Source organism: Marmota monax, unplaced genomic scaffold (genome assembly GCF_021218885.2).
Source record: "Marmota monax isolate L192 unplaced genomic scaffold, Marmota_monax_Labrador192_F-V1.1 WCK01_AAM20220418_F8-fsc00038, whole genome shotgun sequence".
Lineage (NCBI taxonomy): Eukaryota > Metazoa > Chordata > Mammalia > Rodentia > Sciuridae > Marmota > Marmota monax.
In genome coordinates, this window is record NW_026692498.1 from 6,632,477 (window position 1) to 6,655,974 (window position 23,498).

The window sequence follows — 23,498 nt, forward strand, 5'->3', positions numbered from 1 at the left end:
ATGGGGTTTTCCACAGACTAGTGAATTTCCCCGGAGAAGAATGTTCTAATCTTCTGGTTAAGGGGTTTATAAATTAGTGTTCTAGGAACCAAGAAGGGGGTCAGTTTCTCTAAGACAAATCTTTCCAAGTCTTAGGGGTCAGAGGCAGTGGTGTGAAAAGCCGAACATCCAGGATGCTGGAAGGTGTTTGGAAGATCTTCCAGTTGAATGTGCAGACTTGCATTTAAGTCTATTTGGGGGCAAGAAACCACCCTCCCACCCTCAGTTATAAGAGGGCTCCCCTAGGCCTGACTTCCACAAACATAATCTCTCTTTTAACTTCTCCTGATATGAAATCTCCCATTTGAGGCAGGAATGGGAAGGGGGTAGTAACCTAAAAGGGTGAGATGGGGGACCTAGGATTCTCATTCTTCCCCATTCAAACTTTTAATTGTTTTTAGTCCCACATTCTGAGGTACCTAAAACTTATCCCAGAACACTGCCTTCTTATATCTGGAAGAAAAAAAAAAAAAGTAGCTCACTTCCAATTAGCTTCCTCTACTGAAAAGCCTTAGTGAAGTAGAGAACATTGAATCCTAAGTTACTTATCACATGTGTACGAACTTTCAAAAATTTTGTGAGTAAAAATCTAGTCCATTGCTATCTTCTCTCTCGTTCTCTTAATCCTTGGAGATTTTTGCCCTTTAAAAAGAAAATTCCTTGTCATTTTAGTAGAGTCAGGGAGGCAGCAATTCAATCTATCATCTTTTCTAAAAGCTCCTCCAGAAGACTTCTACTCCATTTGTGATTGGTCACAATGCATAACATGCACCAACCTAAGAAACTTGAGAGGGAACAAAACTAAAACCAAGCAAAATCACCAGAACTTGAGATAGGAACATTCCTCCTAGAGGAATAAAGGGGAAACTGACAGTTGAACAAAGAATAGCTTCTGAAGCGGGGAAAGGAAGGAGAGCAGAATAAAATAGACTTTATTATTGGGGCTGGGGATGTGGCTCAAGCGGTAGCACGCTCGCCTGGCATGCGTGCGGCCCGGGTTCGATCCTCAGCACCACATACAAACAAAGATGTTGTGTCTGCTGAAAACTAAAATAAATATTAAAAATTCTCTCTCTCTCTTAAAAAAATAGACTTTATTATTGCTGTATGTATATACGTGACTGCAAGACCAATGTGATTCTGCAACCTGTACACTCAGAAAAATGAGAAATTATATCCCATCTGATTCAAATGTATGATATGTCAAGATCATTGTACTGTCATGTGTAACTAATTAAAACAAATAAAAATAAAATAAAATAAAATGCACATATTACTCTAAAAAAAGGAATAGCTTCTGAAAAGGAAAATAAGTAATCTAAGGGGTAATAATCGGCTAATGAATGAATATTCACTGGACTTCTGTAAATAGTGGAAAGTTTTCTTTAAAACCAGTTTTACTAGGGCATATAATTTATAAATAAACATAAAATATACCAAGAACATCAGTATCAAAAAATAGAAAATTTCTATCACTCTTAAAAATTAGCTCCTTTGTGCCTTTTTGCAATCTGTTTCTACCACTCCAAGCTACAGGCAATCCCTGAACTTGCTCTCCTGTCACTATTGATTCGCATCTTTCATTTTTTACACAAGTGGAATGATACAAAACATACATCCTTGGGTATATATATTATATTCTTCCTTCATACAGTGTATTTTTGGGATCGATCCATGTTGTAGTATGTATCAATAGTCCCTTTTAACTGTAGTGTTTCTTTGTATTGGTATACCACAATTTGTCCAATCACCTGTTGATGAACACCTGGATTGTATCCAGCCTTTGGCTATGATGAATAACGCTGCAGTGAATATTCATGCGTGTTTCTGCACTTTCCTGTCTCTCTCAGGTAAATATCTAGTAGTAGAATTACTAGTAATCTAGTAATTTTTAGTAAGTGTATGTTTAACTTGGAAAAAAAACCCTGCCAATTGCTTTCCAAATTTGTTGTACCAGTTTATGTTCTCAACAGGAGAGTATGAAAGTTCCATTTGTTCCACATATTTGTCAACATTTGGTATTATCGGTCTTGTAAATTTTAGCCATTTTGGGGGTATACAGTGGTAGCCCATTGCAGTTTTAAACTGATTTTTTTCCTGATGGTTAATAATATAAAGTATCTTTTTTGAGTAGCTCCTGGCCATTGTTTTATCTTACCTTGTGAAGAAGTATCTTTTAAAATATTTTGTCATTTTAAAAAATGTGGTTATCTTTTCAAGTTCTGAGTTCTCTCTAACCTTTGGTCACATATATAAATTGTAATTATTTTCTCTCATATTGTGGCATGACTTTTCTTTTCCAGTTTTTAAAAAAATATTTAGTTTTTAGTTGTAGTTGGACACAATACCTTTATTTTATTAATTTATTTTTATGAGGATCAAACCCAGGGCCTCGCACGTGTTAGGCAAGCACTCTATCACTGAGCCACAATCCCAGCCCCTCCTTTCCATTTTTAATTCTGATAAAATCCAATTTAGAATTTATTTTATGGTACATGCTTTTTATATCCCACTTAACAGAAACTTTCATTCCCAGAGGTCACACCAACATTTTCTCTCAGGTTTTTTTCCAGAAGAAGCCAATTTGAGTTGATTTTAACCCATTTTGAGTTGATTTTCTGGTATAGGATACAAGATAAGGACGAGTATTCATCTTCTTCCATATGGATGTTCACTTGTTTCTGCACCATTTGTTAAAAAGACCTTCCTTTCCCATTGAATTGCCTTGGCACCTTTGCTGAAAATCAACTGTCCACACATGTGTGGGTCTCTGGACTCTTGTCTTCCACTGTGTATGTCTGTTTGCCAGTAGCACAGCTTACAGTTACTGTAAGGCAGTCCTCCAATTTTCACTCTTTATAAAACTGTCTTGGCCCACCTCGGTATTTTTCCATTTCCAAAATATACTTAGAACCAACTTGCCAATTTCTATAACAAAAACACTGCAGAAATTTTGATTGAGATTGTACTGAATATAAAGATCAATTTGTATAAAACTGATAGTTTAGTGATGTTGAAATTTTCAATCCAGGGGCCTGTTTATTTTTTTAAAAAATTCTCTCAGGGGGGCTGGAGATATAGCTCAGTTGGTAGAGTGCTTGTCTCACATGCACAAGTCCCTGGGTTCAATCCTCAGCACCAAAAAAAAAAAAACAAAAAACAAAACAAAAAAAAAAAACCACCTCTCAAGAAATATTTTATAGTTTTCAATATATAGGGTTGCATACATTTTATGAAATTCACCCCCAAGTACTTCATGTATTTGAATGATATATGGTAAGTAGAACTATGATTTTAAAAAAAGTCCAATTATCTGTTACTGCAGATTTAAACATAGTTAGTAATTTTTAAAATTGACTTTGTATTCCACAACCTTGCTAAACTAACTTACTAGTCCTAGTAGATTTTTTTTTTTCTTTTTGCTTGGGGGTACTGGGGATTGAACTCAGAGGCACATTACCACCAAGTTACACCCCCATGCTTCATCCTTCCACTCTCAACCTATGTCTTGTATCTAAAGTTTGTTTCTTGGGGGGAAGAAGAGGAAAAGAAGGTAAAATACAGTCACAACAAAAAAATGTCCATCTTAGTGCTATCATAGTACATCTATATATACATTACAAACTCAGACTACAGGTGCTTGCTTTAAAGTCATGTCTTACAAATAAACTAGAGAAGAAAAAACACATAGTCTTTTTTCTTTTCTTTTTTTATGGTGCTGGGAACTGAGCTCAGGGCCTAGAACTTGCTAGGCAAGCAGTCTACCACTGAGCTGTACCCCAGCTCCTCATAGTCTTTTAATTTACCTATGTATTTGCCATTTCCAATGCCTTCATCTCTTCCAGTAAATGTGAGTTACAAGTCATTCCCCCAAATTTCCTTTAGTATAGGCAAGCTGGTGATAAAATCAGTTTTCGTGTATTTGAAAAATTTTTAATTTAGTCTTCATTTTTGAGAGATGGATTCTCTGGATCTTGAATTCTTGGTGGAGAGACCCACTCATACCCAGTATTTGACTCAATTACTCCAGTGTCTCTGGGTCCTCATTGATTCTAATGAGAAGTCAGTCATATGTGTAAACTGATGATTTGGGGATACTGTGCCATCTCCCTCTTCTTTCAAATTTTCCTTTTTACCTTTGGTTTCAGCAATTTGACTATGATATGCTTGTGAGTGCTTTTTCTTTGTACCTTGATAGATTCCAATGAACATCCTGAGTCTGTAAGTCAATGTTTTCTATCAAACTTGAGATATCTGGGGCTATAATTTTTTTCCCCCAATTATTCCCCTTATTCTTCTGTTTCTTTTCTAGGACTTCAACTGCAGCTGCCCTGGATATCTGGTATTGTCCCTGGGGTTTTTCACTTTTCTATAACTGTTTCTCCCCTCTCTTCTTTGGATGGGGTAGTTTCCACTGATCCACCTTCAATTACGCAGGTTTTTTTCCCCTGCTGAGCACATTTGTGATTTTTAAAAATTCACTTACTATTTTATGTCAGCTCTATAACTTCCATGTTTTCGGTCTCCATGTCTTAGTTACAACTTCTCTATTCACTTATTTTTTCTTTAACTCTTTATGGCATTTGCCCATAATTCCCCAGTCCTATGTAGAAAGTTGCTTTGAAGTTAGCCTGCAAAATCCAGCATCTGTACCCACACAGACACTCACAGTCAGTTTCTATCAATCGCTTTTCTTCCTCTGTATGAGTTATACTTTCCTGTTTCTTTACTTGTCTTGCACTTGTAAGTAGAAAACTGGACATAAGACAACGCTGCATTCTGGATCCTGCTGTGTCCTCCCTTCTGAGGATTTATCTATCTACAGTAGGCAGTTGACTTGTCAAGATGCAAACTGTCAATTTGTGTCTTCTGTGGTATGCAGCTGCTGCCACCACTGCTCAGACCTTGCAGCTTCTAGCTGCTGCTGTTTTAGCCTGGCACCTTGGGGTCTCCCCTGCACCTGTGTAATTTGGCAGACAATCATGGATTTGGGCAGCTTATATTCAGATTTAGGAGCTCACACTGTGATTTGTGTGTGTGTGATATTCCCCGAATTTTCCATCTGTGCTGCCAGTCTCAGGGTCTGTCCTCTGACACCCCATGCCAGTAAGGCTTCACTTTTCTACTGCCTGAGCTGTGTACAGTTTAGGAACACAGAACACAGTTTAAAAAAGCATTCAACACACATCTCATCTGGTTTAGGTTTTTCAAGGGTATATTCCTCTCTTCCCTGTGACCACTTTTAGTTTTTTGAGTTGGCTGGTTCTTTTTACTTTTGTGTGTTTAGCTGGGCTTCCTAGGGGCTGCCCTGTCTGTCTGTAGTGAGCTTAATTAATAGTCAACTAGAGATTTGGGCAGTTTCTACTTAGGAGTTGGGCCTCAGTCCTGCTTTCAGGACTTACTGTGTTTTCCTCTGCACTTTGAACCCTGACGTCTAGTCTCTGGCCCCTGCCATTGTAACCATGCAGTTTTCCATGGCCATTCCATTCCTGCAGCCACTGTGGGGATGGGGGCACAGATTCTGGCAAAAAACAGTCACAGACTTGCAGGTCTTCTCCTCCAGGCTCTACAGAGAGTTTCTGGGCGCTTTCAGTTGTTTCTTGTATTTTGTGCAAATCTTCTCATTGTTATCTGAGGAAGGGTTTGAGCAAACACTTCATTCCATCTCTTTTACTGGAAATTTCCTCTAATCCAGTAGAAAGCAATTTACAAGTTAATTTACTTTTTGAATTTTTTAAAATAACACCTTTTGTGTGTGTGTGTGTGTGTGTGTGTGTGTGTGTGTTTGCTGGGTATTGAACCCAGGGCCTTGGCATTCGAGGCAAGCACTCTACCAACTGAGCTATAACCCCAGCCCATCACCTTACTTTTCAAAGCCTAATGCTATGTACAAAGATTTGAAAGCAACAGAAATTATTAAATAATGATTAGGGTGGGGATGTAGCTCAGTAGTAGAAGGCACAAGTGGTAGAGGTCAAGGCCCTGGGTTTGATCCCGAACACTGCCAAGAGGGAAGAGGGGAGAAAGGGGGGGGAGGGGAAAAAAGAAGGGGGAGGCGAAGGCAATCCCTAGAAAAAAAATTTTTTGGTACTGGGGATTGAACATAGGAGCAATTTACCACTGATTCACACCCCCAGTCCTTTTTGGTTTTTGAAACAGGGTATGACTAAGTTGCTGAGGCTGACCTTGAATTTGTGATCTTACTGCCTCAGCCTCTTGAGTTGCAGGGTCACAGGTGTGCCCCACAATGCCCAGCATCTTTAGAAATTTATTAGGTCAAACAGTCTAAATGCTGCATGTAACAGTCATGCCACAAAAGTAGAAAGGCCTGGGCTAGGACTGTTTTGTTTCTTTTATTTTAATGAAATAAAAGGAAAAAATATAACACTAAAGAAAAAAGAGTAGCCCAATGAGAAGCAAAAATTCTGTCCCTAGAAATTGAATCCTTTTCCTGTCTAGGAGTCAGCAGGGCTCAGTCTCTTCTCAGTTGGCCACTGGGAAGATGGGAAAGGAGAGCATTTCTTTTTGTTGCTTATGTTTCATTTTGTTTTGAGAGACTCTCTGGTTATTTTGGAGAGGACAATCAAATAACTGTATTATGTGCTGTTGTACTGGATTCTAGCTGCTGTATGGAATAGCTACTAGTTTATATGTCTGTAAAAAAGTGCAAATGTTGGGCTGGGATTGTGGCTCAGTGGTAGAGCACTCGCCTAGCACATGCAAGGCCCTGGGTTCGATACTCAGCACCACATAAAAATAAATAAAAAATAAAGGTTGGGCTGGGGATGTGGCTCAAGCGGTAGCGCGCTCGCCTGGCATGCGTGCGGCCTGGGTTCGATCCTCAGCACCCTACAAAGAAGTTGTGTCCGCCGAAAACTAAAAAATGAATACTAAAAAAATTCTTTTAAAAAATTTTTAAAAATAAAGGAATTATGTCCATCTACAACTAAATAAATAAATATTTTAAAAGTGCAAATATTAACAGAGTATGCTATGTGCAAAGCATTATATGATAGGAACAGAGATGGGATGGGGAAGAGAAAGTGAATAAAGAAAAGATCAGTGTTGATCCTAAAGATTATATTAGGTACTACAAAGACATGTAAATAAAGAGCACATACACAGGGAGGAATGGATATAGACAGCTAAGCTCTGTTCACAGGATAAGTACCTGATTTATTCAACCTTTCAATTACAAATCACAAACTTTGTGTTATGCCATAAGTTATTTTTTAAAAACATGTTTTTACAAAATATTACTGGTATACAGTAGAAAAAAATAACTAATTTATTTTGGAAGTGCATAACAAGTGGAACAATCCCATAAACTCCTAGAGAAGATCTAATGTTGAAAGTCTGAAGAAAAACAGTGTGCGTGTCTACAGACATTGAGCATACACCTCTGTGCTTCTCAATTTCTCTTTTTATCCAAATAGATCCATTTTGTAACTTGCATTAAGTGGACATCTCTCCATGTCAGAACACGGACTGATTTCATTTATTAAATAATCATAATATTTAGTTGAAATAAATATATGATCATTTATTTAACCTGTCTTTTTCTGATGGACATCTAATTTGCTTATAATAGTTTTTAGCTATTACAGAGAGCTATTGTAATAATTCTATCATATAAATCATTAGAACTAGAAATGCTCAGTTGAAAGGTCTAGACATTCAGATTTTTAATGGCTGTGGTACACTGACTTTCAGACTCACCTGAACATGCTGCAAGAGAGCCCGGGGAACTTCCTGCACACCAACTCACATTCAGCCCTGCATGTGGCAGCACTGGCTTCATTTCCTCTTGCAATTTAAATTAATGCCAGTGCATGGAGTTTTCCTTTAAAAGACCCCTTTCAGTATTTCTTATAAGGCAGATCTGCTAGCAATAAATTCTCTCATCTTTGTTCATCCAGGAAGGTGTTTTGCCTGCCATTAAGGACAGTTTTGCTGGATATGATGTTTTTTAATGTTTGAGGAATGTATTTATTTTTTAGTTGTAAACAGACACAATGCTTTTATTTTGTTTGTTTCCATGCGGCCCTGAGGGTCAAACCCAGTCCCTCATATATGCTGGGCAAGCACTGAGCCACAACCCCAGACCAATACAAATGTTTTGCTAGAGACTTTTCTTTCAGCACTTTGAATGTCATTCCATTGCCTCCTGGCCTGCGCTATCTCTGCTGAGAAGCCCATCATTATTCAAAATTTGATCAATTACCTTTCTCTTGCTGCTTTTCTTTGATTAGGAGCTGTTAACACCTTGATGTTTATTTACCTCATTTGGGGTTCTCCTCCTTAATGTATACATTGATGTCTGTCATCAGATTTGGGGAGGTTTGTCATTATTCCTTCATGTATTTTTCAGTCTTTTCCTCTTTTCACTTCCTAGGATTCCCACTATATGTATGCTGGTAGGCCTAATGTTCCAGAGACCTCTGAGGCTCTCTTACCCACTCCCCTTCACTCTTCTTGCTCTGTTCTTCATAATGGATAATTTTCTATTGATCTATCACGTTCACTGATTCTTTCTTCTGCATCTCGAATCTGCTATTGAATCCCTATAGTGAATTTTTCATTTTAGGCATTCTAATTGCATTTGGCTCTTTTTTATACTATGTTCCAATGGGATTATTTACTAAATCACTGTCACCATACTTTAAGTATTTAAACAGCTTCCTTTATTCTTTGAGCATATTTAAAATAGCTGTGCTGAAGTCTTTGTTTGCCCAATTCACCATCTAGTCTCACTCAGAGACAGTTTCTATTGACTAATTATTTCCTCTGAATATGAATCACCTTTTCCTGTTTCTTTGTCTCATAATTTTTGTTAAAAACTGGATGTCTTGGGCTAGGGATATGGCTCAGTAGTATAGGACTTGCCTAGCATGAGTAGGGCTCTGGGTTCAATCCCTAGCACCACAAAAACACACACCAAAACTGGATATCTTAGAGAATATATTTTAACAACTGGATTATAACTCTCCATGTGGGTTATGGGTTTTGTTTGCTTGTTTAATAATCTGCCTAGAGTAGATCTAAAAGTCTGTCTCCCTTTCGGCCTCCTGGTATGTAGCTACTTGATGTCTTTACTCAGTTTCTTTCTCCCCCCACCTCACCTTCTTTTCTTTCTCTCTCTTTCATCTTTTGGTACTGGGGACTAAACTTGGGGGTACTCTATCACTGAGCTACATCCCCAGTCCTTTTTATTTTGAGACAGGATCTCACTAAATTGCTGAGGCTGGCCTCAAATTTGTAATTCTCCTGCTTTGGACCTCCCGAGTTGCTGGGATTATAGGAGTGCTCAACCACCACTCTTAGCTCTACTGTTTCTTTTATTTTCCTTCCAATTTCTTGCTTTCCCCCACCCCCCACCATGGATTGAACCCAGGGGTGCTTAATTACTGAGTCACATCTCCAACTCTTATTAAAATATTTTATTTAGAGACAGGGTCTCACTAAGTTGCTGAGGCTGGCTTTAAACTCACCATCCTCCTGTCTCAGCTTCCTGAGCTGATGGGTTTATAGGTGTGCACCACCACACCCAACTTTGTTTTTTTTTTTTTTTAAGCATAGCTTGCTGGGGTTGTCTCCATGGCCACTCATCTTTTTAGTGATTAGCCAATGACTGGTTAAAAGTTGTACATCTTGAGCCTGCTGGGCTTCCAATCTCCACCCTTGGAGCTGTACCAGGGCTAGTAAATGCAAAGTCAGGCACTTTTCAGGTTTCCCCAACTTCTCCTTTCTGATGGAGCCCTCTTGCATCTCCTCCATACATCATTCAGCTTTCAATCAACCAGGGGTACACAGACAATATTACCTGCATGTGTGCACAGACTTGTAAGTCAGCCAGGGGTATGTGGACATATTCTCTAACACTTCTCTAATCATCTCATCTCCCAAGATGTTAGTTTTGGGCAAGTCTGCTAGTGTGTTGCTGACCCTCTGGCGATAGTTCCCTCAGACTCCCACAATGGCTTGCCTCTTTGTTCACCTGCCACTGAGATCACCACCTCTGGACAAGGGCTCTTCACCTCCTGCTCCAGGAAAGTGAGTGCACACTGGCAGCCAATCCCCACCCTGCAGAACCACCAGGCCAATGAAGGAGCCCCAGGTAAGAATGTCAGACCCCCATTGCTTCTACCTGAAGTAGAAGTTTAATACCTGAAGTAGAAGCTTAGCAGTTTCTCATGGATAAAGGATTCTTAATTTGTTTCTGATTTGAATTCAATCTCAATTCTCAATAGTTTTATTTCCAGAGCACTAACATTGTTGTCTTTGACATGTGTCTGATATTAATGTTGTATTTTTTTTCTTTTGGACCAGGGATTAAACACATGGGTGCTTAACCACTGAGCCACATAACCAGCACTTTTTACTTTTAATTTGAGACAGGGTCTCACTAAGTTGCTTAGGGACTCGCTAAGTTGCTGAGGCTGGCTGTGAACCTACGATCCTCCTGCCTCAGCCTTTGGTGGAGTCACTAGGATAACATGTATTCCCCACCAGTCCCTGCTCATGTTGATTCACCCCATCCTTTAATTTAAAAAAAATTTTTTTTTTTAGATATACATGACAGTAGAGTATATTTTGGCATACATACATGGAATATAACTTCCCATTCTTGTGGTTGTACAGGATGTAAAGTTACACTGGTCATGTATTCATATGTGAACATAGAAAAGTTATATCCAGGGCTGGGGATGTGGCTCAAGCGGTAGCGCGCTCGCCTGGCATGCGTGCAGCCCGGGTTCGATTCTCAGCACCACATACAAACAAAGATGTTGTGTCTGCCAAATACTAAAAAATAAATGTTGAAATTCTCTACCTCTCTCTCACTCTCTCTTTAAAAAAAAAAAAAAAGGAAAAAAAGAAAAGTTATATCCAATTCATTCTACTGTCTTTCCTATTCCCATCTCCCCTTCCCTTCAGTCCCCTTTGTATAAACCAATGAACTTCTATCCACGCAACTATAGTATCCACATATCAGAGAGAACATTTGGCATTTGGTTTTTTGGGATTGACTTATTTCACTTAGCATGATAGCCTCCAGTTCCATCCATTTACCAGCGAATGCCATAACTTCATCCTTCTTTATGGCTGAGTAATATTCCATATATATGTACCACATTTTCTTTATCCATTTATCTGTTGAAAGGCACCTACGCTGGTTCTATAGCTTAGCTATTGTGAATTGTGCTGCTATGAACATTGATGTGGCCACATCACTACAGTATGCTGATTTTAAGTCCTTTGGTAGGACTGGGGATATAGCTCACATGCACAAGGCCCTGGGTTCAATCCCCAGCAACACCAAAAAAAAAAAAAAAAAAAAAGTCCTTTGGGTATATGCTGAGGAGTGAGATAACTGGGTCAAATGGTGGTTCCAGTCCAAGTTTTCTGAGGAATCTCCATACTACTTTCCAGAGTGGTTGCACCAATTTGCAGCGCCACCAGAAACGTATGAGTGCACCTTTTCCCCCGACATCCTCTCCAACATTTATTGTTACTTGTATTCTTGATAATTGCCACTCTGCCTGGAGTAAGATGAAATCTCAGTGTAGTTTTAATTTGTGTTTCTCTATAAGTTGATTTTTTAAGTAGAGATTTTCTGACTTCTTACTCTAACTACTGAAGTCCTGACTGTCCTTGGCTACTTTTAAATCCTCTTTCTTCTTCAAGGGTATCACATGATGTGATATTATGAGTCATCACACGACACTATAAGTCAAAAGTGAGATTAGAAAGGAGAAGGGGGCTGGGGATGTGGTTCAAATGGTAGCGCGCTTGCCCGGCATGTGCGGGGCGCTGGGTTCGATCCTCAGCACCACATAAAAATAAAAATAAAGATGTTGTGTCCACAGAAAACTAAAAAATAAATATTAAAAAATTCTCTCTCTCTCAGAAAAGAAAAAGAACTTAGAAAAAGTACTTAGAAAAAAAAGGAGAAGGAACATTTTTACACCCAGCTATCTAAGCTGTTATACTATGCACTTCTAGGTCTGAAGATAGTTTGTTTGCCTCACATCTTATCTCAGGACCAGATGCAGGTCCTACCTTCAGTCTCATCTGAAAGAAAACTGTTTGGCTGCTTTGTTCTCCTTTCCCCACATTCCCTCCACAGCACCTGAAGTCATCCAGGAGGGCTGGATACCAGATTGCCCATAGCCTTCTACGTTTATTTGTACATGCAACTAAAAACCCTTCTTTATTCCTTTGACGTGACAGTTTCTTTGTTATAGAAATGGTTCATGCTGCTGTGCCTTACCCTACAAAACCTGGAAAATCCCACCTGACTGTCTCTTGCCATTAAGCCAATAGGCATTACTGTTACTGTTAGTCTCCTCCCTCTTTGATAAGAACTCAGCCCAAGAAAAAGCTAAATATAGTTATCAAGAAAAGGCAATATTCAAGAATTTCTGACTGAGTTCCATGATCATGCACCTCACAAAACTGACAGCTTTTGCAGCACTGTTGCTGTGCTGACACTGTATATCTGTGACAAAGAATTTTTTTCCACACAATCTACCCTAAATTAAATGCAATTTCACTTATGAAACTTTTTTTTTCTAATCTTTTTTTTTTTTTAAGAGAGAGTGAGGGAGGGGGAGAGAGAGAGAGAATTTTAATATTTATTTTTTGGTTTTCGGTGGACACAACATCTTCATTTGTATGTGGTGCTGAGGATCGAACCCGGGCCGCACGCATGCCAGGCGAGCGCGCTACCGCTTGAGCCACATCCCCAGCCCCTCACTTATGAAACTTCTTAAAATGCTTTTCTTTATCACAAATGTCTTCAAAAGCAAATGGCTTCCCAAACTAGGTAAACATCATGTCATGTTACATTTCCCATCCATTTCCTCAACTGGACAGGCATGTGTAAAAGGAAAGAGCAAGAGCGACCCCAACAAGGAATGGAACCAACTAAATCCAATCCAGCTGAGCACACACAGGGTCCTGGCTACAAAATAATCAAGCACACCCACTGCTCCCTGTGCTCAATATCTGCCCCTTCCCAGGACAAGTAAGGCCAATAACCCCACAGCTTCTAAAGTGCTCAGAGCAGGGCACGGTGATGCATACCTGTAATCCCAGCCTCTTGGAGACAGAAGCAGGAGGAGCCTAAGTGTGAGGTTAGCCCAGACAACTCTGTGAGGCTCTGTTTCACACAAAAAAAATAATAATAATTAAAAGGGCTGAGATGTAGCTCAGTGCTGGAGTGCTTATCTAGCATGCTCAAGGTTCTGGGTTCTATCCTCAGTACTGCCAAAAAAAAAAAAAAAATAATAATAATAATAAATACAGTGCTTGGATAAGAATACTTGAGGAAGGTGAAAATGCTACAGATGATGTCTCTTCCAGACAGCAAGAGGTTTCAAATAACCCCGAGTCTCCTGGAGCCAGCGGTCCATTACAAGCAGAGTTCACTGATAAGGGGGTACTGATTACAAGATGCAATCCAATTGCAAGACAGGGCTACAATCTAGCACTGCTTGGGAGGGAAATTAACCTTTTTGTTTGGTGTTTTAATTAATAGCACAACCTGACTGCAGTTTAAGAAGCTGCATCAGGAAAAATAGCCTCTTTTACTGTTCCTCCTAGATAGATTGTACACAATGGAAGTGCTATTCAAGCCAGATAGCTGGAGTCTTTGCAGGTGAAACTTGGGTTTGTGATTCATTTTGTTTTCTCAGTGATGGCATGTCAGATACAAACATCACTAATGGATTTGGGTTTTCCAGTGAAGGTGGTTAAAGTGTAAGGGGTCAGAATGCAAAATTGTAAAATGATGCAGTAGTTGCATATGACCTATGTGCATCCTCAACACACCATTTAGAACCACCCAAGTCTTCTAGTGTTCTTGAGGGACAAACAGATTTAGATGGCAGCATACCACCCTGCCCCATTTCTCAGAAGTTCCTCTCCCCTTTGGTTTAAATTCACATCTCTGAATTAGTAAAAGTATCAGGTTTACATGGATAGTAATCGTCTCTTTTCTTTTTTTAATAAGATGCTGATTCTTAAGAAAAGAACATATTCTACCTGGATTATGGAAAGGGAACCCCTGACAGAACCATTCCATAGGTTCCATGCCCATGGATTCAACCAATTGCAATTAAAAATACTCAGGAAAGCTGGGTGAGGTGGTACATCCCCATAATCCCAGCTACTCGGGAGGCTGAGGAAGAGGACTGCAAATTCAAAGCCAGCCTAGAAATTTAGGGAGACCCTGTCCCAAAATGAAAAATAAAAAGGGTTGGGATGTAGTTCAGTGGGTGATAGAGCACCTGCCCAGCATGTGCAAGGCTCTGGGCTCAACCCCTAGTAGCAAAAAAAAAAAAATTTTTTTTTTTTTTCAGAAAAAAAATTATGTCTGTTAAACATCTATTTACATAGCATTTACACTGTATTAGGCAATATAAGTAATCTATAGATGATGTAAAGCATACGGAAGGATACATATAGGTTATATGCAAATACTATCTCATTTTATATACTGGACTTGAGCATCCATGGATTTTGGTATCCAAAGAAGGTCTTGGAACCAATACCCCAGGGATAGCAAGAGACGACTGTGTGAGAAGATGCTTAGTGTTATTATTACATTAAGGACAACTAAACACTTGCCAAACCCACTAAGGGAGTAGACACAAAAATAATAATGCTGCATTAAACATACAAAAAGCTCAAGGAAAATAAAATGTTAAGACCTAAAAAAATTATGGTTCCAGAGGCTCAAGAGGCTGGGGCTGGAGGATTGCAAGTTTGAGGCAAGCCTCAGTGACTTAATGAGGTCCTAAGTAACTTAACAAGACTCTGTCTGAAATAGAAAATAGAAAAGTGCTTGGGATGTGGCTCAGTGGGTTAAGAACCCCTGGGTTCTATTCCTGTTACTAGGGGGAAAAAAAACTTTAAAAATAAAATAATATTGCTGAGTAACAGAAAACAAAATGCATTCATAATACACATAAAATATATACACATGAATATATTCTTTGCAGCACTATAATTGGAAGAGTTTGGAAACAATCTGAAGTCCAACAGTACATAAATTTCTAGTTAAACTATGGTAGATCCATATAATAAGATCCTATTGAAGCTGCTGAAAGAAAATGAAGAAAGTTCTTTATGTTGATATGTGGAAAGATCCCCAAGAATTAATTGCTGAATGAACAAAAGAAAAATCAAGATACAGAGCAACATCCATAGTATGCTAACATTAATTTTTAAAGGTAAAAATACAGATAATGTATACAATTATATACAAATATATTCATACTTGCTTGTATATACATAAAAATGTCTGAGAAGATACACAAGGAATTAATCAAGAGCTGTACAATAACTGGGCAAGGTGGGGTTGAGAAGAATATGGGATCTGAGCAGACCTGGGAGTGATGGTGAGGACACAATTCACTGTGGATCTTTCTGTATCTTTTGATTTTGGGGGCATGTACATATCACTCATTCCCCGGCTTTTAAACACACACTGGAAGGGTCCTCCCTGAGAGCAGTCCTCTCCCAGCCTCGTGCAGCACCTGAGTCTGGCCACTAGAGGTTGAGAATGCACTGCTGGGACTGGATCTCCTTTAAAAAATCCTGAGTTCTTGCTGCACGGGAGAATTGGGCCAAGGCTAGATGGCCAACTTTCAGAGACTATTACTCCACCCTGGTTTTGTACAAACTGGGTGGCCTAGCTGAATTTTTACCCTGCCCCAATATTGCCTGTCTTTGAGGACAAGTTGTGTACAAGCCAGAAGATCTTCTTCAGGTGGGCTTGAAGACAGCCACCAGAGTGACTGCCAGACCACCTCTGACTTCATTATAATAAAAGATGTGACTATCCTTTCCCTTTCTTAGCCCATCCCTCCCTCTCCTTTCTTTTACCTTATATCTATAACCTCCTGACCCCCAAGCAGTGGGAAGGTGATTTAGGAGTTTATCTCCCACTTCCTGTTCTTGGTCAAGAATAAAATTCTCCTTCCTCCTCAACTGGTGTTCTTGATACTCGTTCACAATTCCAAGAGGGAAACATTACTGAGCAGACTGTTTCATCCACACTCTTCCCCTAAGTGCCTCTGCTACTGAAAGTAAAAGCTCAATTTGAAAAGAATGAACTAGGGCTGGAGGACTAAGCAAGAGGTCTCAGTCATGTGGTTCTTTGTTGTAAAGCCACATAAGTCAGATAGGAGAGATTACCTACCTATGTTGCTTTTACTACAGTCCAATCATGAGTTAAAAAGCACAAATAAATAGTATAAGAATTCACCTTACAAATGGATGTATTCCAGAAGCTAAGCTGTGGGCAGTTGAGCAGACCCTTAACTCCAAGGAGCAGAGAGAGAGGCTGGTCCTGCCACCTGTCAACACAAACTGCACTCAGAGTCAACACGCTTTCTGAGTATAAAATATAAAATATGCTGGAATTCTAATCACTTAAAGGGAAAAAGCTTAAGAAAAGCAAATTTAGTTGGAGAAGGCTGAGGTGAACAACACTGTAAAGATTCTGGGAACACCTTGCAGATTTCAGAAGCTCTCATTATATCTTTTTTGGGTCATCTGGTGCCTCTTTTCTCAAGGATATGCACATGCTGCTAAATGCTGCTTAGCTGTGATTAGGGTAAGTTTTTAACTCAAAAGTAACTGAAGCCAGTGCGGTGGCGCATGCCAGTAATCCCAATGGCTTGGGAGGCTGACGCAAGAGGGAGGCTGGGTTCAAAGCCAGCCTCAGCAACAGCGAGGTGCTGTCTCTAAAGAAAATACAAAATAGGGCTGGGGATATGGCTCAGTGGTCAAGAGCCCCTGAGTTCAATTCCTGGCAACCCCCCTCCCCCGCAAAAAAAGTATACTGAAAAGAAATGAGTGGGGAGGAGAAATGAGAAGCAATAGAGGTAACAGAGGACATGAGAAATCCAAAGAGGGGACAGAAGGACATTCCCCAGTGCCTCAGCTACTGAAAGTAAAAGCAAGAAAGCTCAAGAGTGAGGAAAGGCTGGGGAGGGAGGGAATCCCCCATAGTGAGGACAACACTGTGACCAAGTTCCACGTGGGTCATCTGAGGGCACCCTCGGCCAGGACATCTCAGCTAGTGTGTGGGCAGAAATACCCACTGGACTTCCATATTTACAGAATAATTCCAAATTGGGAATAAAATACCAAGCTACAAACCACTAGAAATGCTTTTAAAGCCATGTTAACAGAGAAAAAAATCTACAACAAGCACACACCCTCTGCCATCAGAAATGGCATGACAGAGTATGTCATTCGATATCCAGAAGTAAGGAAGGAAAGGCTGAAGGAACCCTGCTGGGGTTCCTGCTGTTGAAGTTCAGTGGACATCAGCAAGGTCCCAGGCAGCAGCACAGTGTGTCCCCACACACAAAGATAATCAAAGTAATAGGGATTTCAGGCCAGGGCAGGGAGAAACCTGGGACAATGGCATGGATGATTCGGTGTACACCTCAGGAATAAATGTTTTATGATCACATTAAAGCCGTGTGTGTGTGTGTGTGTGTGTGTATCTCTGAGAAATGAGAATTATCATGGAGCACAAGCAGGCACCTGAATAAGAAGGAAGTTAATTAAACCACTGGCTCATTGTTGCCCTTAACCAGGACAAGTATCCACTCTCCTGCTGATCCAGTTTTTTTCTGTTAAAAATTTTTCTAAGTAATAGATGTGCAGTGAAAGCTGTGCTGAATCTCTCGAGTTTACAGAGACAATATGCATGAGCCTATGGGCTGTTTGATGAACACCATCAGGGTTATTAGCAAGATCCTTGGCCCTAGTGTCAGTCAACAGCGATGCCTCCAGATGCTACTAGCAAAGCCAAGGAGCAGGAGACAGGGAAGCCAAGGGACACGCAGAGGAAAGGGGAAGAAGGGAAGAAAAGTTCAAGGGTGAAAACTGAGGTAGCAGGGTCAGCTGAGCAGGGGACACACATCAGAGGCATTTTGATTTGCTGTCTTTTTACAACAAATTGGTAAAAACACACTTTGGGACTGCCAATGATTTGTTCTTTGTGATTTTACAACAAACTTACTAGTGGTTCGTTTTTGAGTTTATGTTCTGAAGTTACTATCACAATGAGTTCAGCAAAGAAAAACTTTAGTTTGTCCTACTGGAAGAACGCAGTGTCACTGACAGACACAGAAGTTCCTTTAAAAACCAAAGGGGAGCAAAGGACAGTTATATCCAAGACTGCTCTGTGGGGCACTTGAGGGTTCCTTCTGCAAAAGACAAGAAAAATCAGATGGGATTAAAAAGTCTAGAGTGACCTCATGCAGTTCTCTTTGTTGCAGAAATAAACAAGAAATTCACAGAGTTACTGTTGGCAATTACCAATGGTGAGAGGCTCAGCCTGCTTAAGAATGGAAGCCACTGAGTCAAGGCCTCCAGGTCACATGGGCTGCCCTGTGAGTGAAGCTGAGGTCTGGGGAAGAGAAGTTCCTGGGAGTCATGTGCTTCTGAGGACCCTTGCCAGGAGACAGTGCAGTGTCAGGAACACTCTTTGTAGCAGAAATGCTGGAAGGAGGTCGTGGTCAAGGTTTCACTGGTGAGGTATATGAAAAGAACAGCTCTTTCAGTGTGACGAAGACTGGTGTGTTTGTTGTACTGGACAAGCTAGAAATCATAGAAGAGGATGACAATGGCCCAGTGGACACCATGCAGGTTGAACTTCCTCCCCTTTGGGAAACAAACTCCATAGGTTCTTTAAAGGTTGGAGAACTATAGAATCTGGAAAAATTATATTCTGTAATGTCTTGCCAGGAAAAGAGAGCTTAGGACATGGATAACCTTATTGGCAACTGGGATGGAGAATGTGATGGAGTGCAGTTTTGCAGTTTTGCAAGTATGGTGTTTTAGTCAGCTTTTTCGTTGCTATGACTAAAGGTCTTGACCAGCACAATTATAGAGGAGGAAGAGTTTATTTGAGGGCTCATAGAGATCTTAATCTATAGAAGGCTGGCTCCATTTCTCAAGGCTTAAGATGAGGCTGAACATCATGGCAGAGCATGTGGCAGAGGGAAGCAGCTCATATCATAGTGACCAAGAAGCAGAGAGAAAGACTCCACTCAACAGATAACAAATATATACCCAAAGCCATCCCCCAATTCTCATCTCCTTCAGCCACACCCTACCACTTCAGTTACCAGTTAATCCCTATCTGGGGATTAAATCACTGATGGGGTTAAGACTCTCACAACCCAATCATTTATCCTCTCAACCTTCTTGTATTGTCTCACATGTGAGCTTTTGGGGGTCACCTCACATACTGACCATAACATATGGAAAGTACAATTCTCTTGCACATGAACGATATCATCCCAGATAGTATGACAATGAAAAGGAGACCTCCCAAATTTGCCTTTATGTCAAGAAGTGTTGGGGACAAAAGTTCATTAGACATAATAAACCAAAGGCTACAGGTTGAAGAAAACCCTGCAAGTCACTAACAGACTTGAGACATTCTTCCCCACTCTCACAATTCCATAAACTTCTAACCCAATGAAACCAGATTTCACTTTCAACCATTCAGCCTGACAAAGACACCCAATGCCAATGGAAGCACTGGTCACAGTCTGCAATGGGAGAGCTAAACAAAGCACCTGTCCAAGAGAGTCTGCCCTTGCCCACATCTTCTGGCAACTCACATGATCTAGAAGTGGGCTTGCTGGCTAAAGTTAAAGACAATCCTCCCTTCTGTGGGGTAACTCATTGGACTGGTCAGCTGGACTGGAACTGGAAGATGAATATGCAGGCTGTGTAGATGGAACCTTTAGGGCACTTAGTATTTCGTCCATGCTCTGAAGAAGGCACTAATGGTTAAGCTTAAGAGCTGCAGGCCTGACTCTAGGTTTGCATCCCTACAGCCTGTTTCCAACCAGATCCAATACTATAACTCTTTAGCCTTTGAAGGCTTCTTAAGTGAAGGAGTATAAGAAAATATTCCACCAAAAATGAAAAAAGGTTTGGAGATAATGATTGGAAAGAAGAAAGGTATCCAGGGTCATTACAATTCTTGTTACTTAGACTTAACCTTATTCTGCTTACCTGCTTTTGGTTCTACTCTAGACATTTACTTAGACCCAAAGAAAAGAATAATGTAGAATACAATAGTGAAACTTAAGAGCTACTGAGGACAGAAACTGTTAATCTTCTGAAAATATATGGATATGTGTGTGCCACAAAAATTACTAAACTGAGAGAAATATTTTAAAAAGTTGAGGCTGTATCAGGATTTACCTCGAAGGAAAAGATCCTGAAGAATTCTTAAATATCCTGTTTTATCTTAAGGATGGAATTATTATCAAAAATTAAATTGGGAGATCAAAAAGTAGAAGACTGTTACTTCTGTCCCATTGTTTATGGGAAAAAATGAGAAAATTGGAGTTCCTACAATCTAGCAGTTGCTAGAATAGTCTTTTATCAACTGTATCCTGAAATTTGCAGAGGCACCATCATGTTTGATTATCCAGATGCATCAATTTGGCAAAGACTTTAAACTATATTTAAAATGTTTCCTTCTCTGGAATTAAATATAACAGATTTACTTGAAGACACTCCCAGGCAGTGCAGGGTCTGCAGAGGGCTTGCAATGTATGCGTGTTACGTAAAACCCACAAACCTCAAGTCCACCTTCATCCCAAGAAGTTGAATCACAAATATAAACAAGTGTTGCTTCCTCAAAAATATACCTGCCTGGGAATGAGACTTCCTTGTCTGAAGTCATTTGCTGCTGTCTGCATAGGAACAAGCAAGCCACTTTGATGGTTTAGTAAAGTATGGGGAGGACGATTCTGCCTGGCTCTTCTTGGCAGCATGGCTGATCTGGATAGTGGTCAGATGACTTCAACATTCCCAAGTGACCCCTGCCTGGAGGTGGGAGCACAGTTGAAGATGTCTCTAGAGGATATACCTTCCTTGGACTCTAGGAGAACCCAAGGCTATGCCCACAAATCTCTCTGTGATGCAGACATGTGCATGTGCCAGAGTCCAACCACCAGCCCGTTCAGTAAGCAGGGTCACCTCAAGAGGCGTAAATGCTAAGCATAAACTGCAGTCACTTCTTTCTCGTGCTGGTGGTTCTGTCCAGTGTCTGTTGCTGGCTGTAGGCATCTTTGTGGGGATGGCCTTCAGAAAAGAGTTTCTATTTCCAAACCAAGTGCTTTTGCAGTACTAACTATAAAATAAGAAGTATTTTGCACTCCAGAAAGTATACTTATTTTTTAAAATAATTTGTCATTGTAGATGAATACAATATCTTCATTTTATTTATTTTTATGTGGTGCTAAGGATCAAACCCAGTGCCTCATTCTTGCTAGGCAAGCACTCTACCACTGAGCCACAACCCCAGCCCTGTGTTGGTTTTTTAAGAAGTCTAATGAGGTTATTAATACCAGAAGCTTAAGTTAAGTGCGTTGATCATATGATTTTTTAAAAATATTTTTCAATTGTAGTTGGACACAATACCTTTATTTTATTTGTTTATTTATTTTTATGTGGTGCTGAGGATTGAACCCAGGGTCTTGCACGTGCTAGGCGAGCGTTCTGCCGCTGAGCTACAACCCCACCCAATATGATATTTTTTAAAGAATAAAATTTTAATTGTGACAGTTTAAAACCTGCTTTAGTCCACTGAGAATGTAAATTAATGTTCTTCTTTATGGGGGGGAAAAAAGGAAAAGGTCTAAAACTGCTCTCATCATTTTGGGATTCCACAGAGTGCATCTCACTACCACTGTGACATTCCTCGTTGCTGGCTGTCTTCACCTCCCTCAGCAGAAGGAATGGCTAGTCATCGGGGAAATTTCAATAATATTGGCTGATTTTACATAATGTAACCAATAAACAGAACCTATGTTAGAAATACTGCTCTTAGTTCAGACACATGCGGCTTGGGAGGCAACGAGCTTCAAAGCTTAGGGAGGCAACTCTGCTGCTGCTGGAGGTCTGCTGTGTTTCAGGGGAGACTTCCTAAGTTACTTTAAATGATTCCTTACAAAACACCAATTCAGTGTTTTTATCTCGATTCTATAAACGAAAAACACTCCCAGGCAAGATAAGTGACTATCTTAAAGTCTCAAAAGTAAGTGCCAGAGCCAGATTCAATCCCCAAACTCTGAAATGACAGCTGCCTTCCTTTCACAGAAGAACCATCCTGATGAGGATGGGGTGGAAATGGGAGAAGTAAGGGAAAATAACAATGAAAAGTAATTAAATGAGAGGGACTTTGCAATTCAATGTTTTATGAACTGAAGAATATCAAAATCTTAACTCTAATACAGAGATCTAAAAGGAAAAATAACAAATTTAAAGGGACAAAAGGAAGGTTTTTCTCCAACTACCTTTGCCAAACTGTCTTGACACTTTGCCAATGATTCATGTGATTTGACAGGCAAGGAAAGGCTGGTATGAGGCAGGAAGGGGTCACAATACAATGTCACTGTGTAAATGTGGCCACCACTGGATTTTGCACCAACCTGTACCATGCCATCTATCACACTGCTAAAATAACAAGTATGTACAGTTATCATCCCAATAGAGTGACAAGCAGGATCTGTACTGCATCATATTCATCCTCATAAGCCCTGAACTCAACACAGTGGCTGGTGTAAAGAATATATTCAATAAATGTTGATTGGTTGGTAAACTGGATGAAAAAGAATCCAAATGGACTACTTTCCACTCAAGTGTATCTTGACTACTATAATGCAGCAAATTGAATGTTCAATAAATTATCTTTATAAATGGGTATGTATCCTTCTCACATCATTTTGTTTGTTTGCTTACAGTGCTGAGGATCGAACCCAGGGAGGGCCTCATGCATACTAGGCAAGTTCTCTCCCACCCAGCTGCATTCTTAGCTCATATCATTTCTTTTTTATGGTGGGGGGTGCCAAGGATTGAACCCAGGGGTGCTTTACCACTGAGTCATATCCCCAGCCCTTGTAATTTTGTTTAGAGACAGGGTCTTACTGAATTGCTTACGACCTCACTAACTCGCTGAGGCTGGCTTTGAACTTAGGATCCTCCTGCCTCAGCCTCTTGGGCCACTGGGATTATGGGCACATACCACCACGCCTGGCTCACATCACTTCTTCTGGCATCAAAATGCATGCCCTTTCAGATGACAGACACATGAACAAACATCATAAAATTCAAGTCTGCTCTGTGGCTACAAGGAAACATTGGAGACACTACAGCAAAGTCAGATGTTCAAATGATAAAAGTTCATGTTAAGTAGAGAAAGCAACAGAGATGCATCCCAAATCAGATAAATGGAAACCCAGCACAAATCAGGGTCAGGTAGCATCAAGCCTTTGAACAACTGATTCATCACTGTGGGTTCAAGAAAAATTTTTTACTGATTTTCAATCAATTTTTAAATCAATATGACTACAGAATAATTTATATACAACAAAACATACCAGGGCTGGGGGTGTAGCTCAGTG

The 23,498-nt window shown here is 40.1% G+C and overlaps 1 protein-coding gene and 1 pseudogene across 1 annotated transcript in view; one reads left to right on the forward strand and one right to left on the reverse strand.

Annotated features, from left to right (window-relative positions):
* Window positions 1–23,498, reverse strand: part of Pacs1 (phosphofurin acidic cluster sorting protein 1) — a 139,064-nt gene that overhangs the window by 60,747 nt on the left and 54,819 nt on the right. The gene's annotated exons all lie outside the window — the stretch shown is intronic.
* LOC124092665 (ubiquitin carboxyl-terminal hydrolase CYLD-like) lies at window positions 10,016–21,093 on the forward strand (annotated as a pseudogene).